We start from the raw sequence: 2500 nt of genomic DNA on the forward strand, positions 1-2500 counted from the left end.
AGGGCCACGTGGAGGTGTCGCGCCGGTTCGTACCCATATCCGCAGCAGGTCTCCAAGGTGAAGAGCCTCTAGTCGATAGAATAATGTAGGTAAGGGAAGTCGGCAAATTGGATCCGTAACTTCGGGATAAGGATTGGCTCTGAGGATCGGGGCGTGTCGGGCTTGGTCGGGAAGTGGGTCAGCGCTAACGTGCCGGGCCTGGGCGAGGTGAGTGCCGTAGGGGTGCCGGTAAGTGCGGGCGTTTAGCGCGGGCGTGGTCTGCTCTCGCCGTTGGTTGGCCTCGTGCTGGCCGGCGGTGCAGGATGCGCGCGCCTGCGCGGCGTTCGCGCCCCGGTGCTTCAACCTGCGTGCAGGATCCGAGCTCGGTCCCGTGCCTTGGCCTCCCACGGATCTTCCTTGCTGCGAGGCCGCGTCCGCCTTAGCGTGCTCCTCCGGGGGCGCGCGGGTCCGCGGATTCTCTTCGGCCGCCATTCAACGATCAACTCAGAACTGGCACGGACTGGGGGAATCCGACTGTCTAATTAAAACAAAGCATTGCGATGGCCCTAGCGGGTGTTGACGCAATGTGATTTCTGCCCAGTGCTCTGAATGTCAACGTGAAGAAATTCAAGCAAGCGCGGGTAAACGGCGGGAGTAACTATGACTCTCTTAAGGTAGCCAAATGCCTCGTCATCTAATTAGTGACGCGCATGAATGGATTAACGAGATTCCCGCTGTCCCTATCGCCAGAGCTGGATGAGGATCTCGAGGTTGATGAAACAGCGGAGCAGATAGTTCAAAGTATAAAGGAAGTAATAGAAGCAGTCGTACCAAAGAGAAGCAGAGTCCAAAGCGTGCACCCGGCACCATGGACTCCAGAACTAAGTGACCTACGTCAGGCTACGCGCAGGGCAAGACGCAGGTATCAGCGCACATTTAACCCACAAGACAGGGAGCATAGACTGCGTATATACAGACAACTAAGGGAGAGATATAAAAGAGAAATTATAGAAGTTAGAAAAAGAAGCTGGGAAAATTTCGTAAGAAATAACCTGGCAATGGATCCCTGGGGAAAGCCATACAAGTTAGCTAGGGAAAAAATAAGAGCTCCAACAGTCTTATCATCTATAAGAATACCAGGCGAAAATAGAATGACCACAACCAGACAAGAAACAATAACGGTGCTCCTCCAAGCCCTGCTACCGGATGATGATCCCTCTGAGGACACACCGGAGCAGGCGGCTATAAGAGAGAGAGCACAAGAAGAATACAACAACAATACAATGGTCTACCCCTTCTCACCGCAGGAGGTGGTAGACGTAATATCAAACCTAAAAAGAGGAAAATCTCCCGGACCCGACAGGGTCACGGTTGAGGTACTTCAAGCAATAAAAGGAAAAATAGCCCCGATACTGGCAAACCTATATAATAAATGTCTGGAAAGAGGTACTTTTCCAAGGAGATGGAAAAGAGCAGAAATAATAATACTAAAGAAGCCAGACAAGGACCCAACAGAACACAAAGCATACAGGCCAATATGTCTGCTAGATACCTTGGGCAAAGCCCTTGAGAAATTGCTCTGTGCGAGATTGACTGGTCACCGGGAAATGGCAGGAATGCACGAATGGCAATTCGGTTTCCGCCGTGGAAAATCGACGGAAGACGCCATCAACACGGCGGCCGAACTTGTCAGCTCGTCGAACTGCACATATGTTCTAGGAGTGATGGTGGACATCTCAGGGGCGTTTGATAATCTGTGGTGGCCGGCGCTGTTTACCTGCTTGCAGGATATGCAGTGTCCGGCGGCACTATACAGATGTTTCAAGAGCTACTGTAGAGACCGGGTGGTACAGATGACGTCCCCGAATGCGGTTGTGACCAAGAACATCACTAAAGGATGTCCACAGGGATCAGTTTGCGGCCCCGTATTTTGGGATATAAATATGGAGCCGTTGCTGCATTCCCTGCAGCAGGAAGCATCAGTATTGGGAGCCGTTGCATACGCGGACGACCTGCTAATCTTAACACATGGTAATAGCCGATTACAACTAGAAGGGCGAAGTAGAAACATAATGGATATCCTGAGTGCCTGGTGTAGGAATTCTAAAATGGCAATTGCGCCTCAAAAATCGAACTATATGCTCCTGAAAGGGAAAATGGCAAGAGATCCGTCAATCAGGATCGACAACGCAATTGTAGTAAGAAAAAATGTAAGTAAATATCTGGGTGTCTACCTGGATCAAGGATGGAATTTTAGGACCCATATTGAACAAACAGGAGGAAAGACACTAGCGATAATGCATAAACTAATAAGGATCGGGCAGCAAAGATTTCACTTACCGCCAAATGTCATCAAACTATACCACGGCAGCCTGCTAGTGTCAATAATGGGATATGGATCAAGTTTGTGGGCCCACAGGTTGCGCCTTCTGAAGCCTTCCATGGCTGTGAGGAGAATTCAAAGAAACATACTACTAAGATCAATAGGGGCATTTGGCACAACACCAACAGATGGATTACT

At 50.0% G+C, this 2500-nt stretch overlaps 1 pseudogene; it reads left to right on the forward strand.

Annotated features, from left to right (window-relative positions):
- LOC126434361 (large subunit ribosomal RNA) overlaps positions 1-2500 on the forward strand; it is a 7290-nt pseudogene that overhangs the window by 2231 nt on the left and 2559 nt on the right.

The sequence above is a fragment of the Schistocerca serialis genome, unplaced genomic scaffold (assembly GCF_023864345.2).
Source record: "Schistocerca serialis cubense isolate TAMUIC-IGC-003099 unplaced genomic scaffold, iqSchSeri2.2 HiC_scaffold_1187, whole genome shotgun sequence".
NCBI lineage: Eukaryota > Metazoa > Arthropoda > Insecta > Orthoptera > Acrididae > Schistocerca > Schistocerca serialis.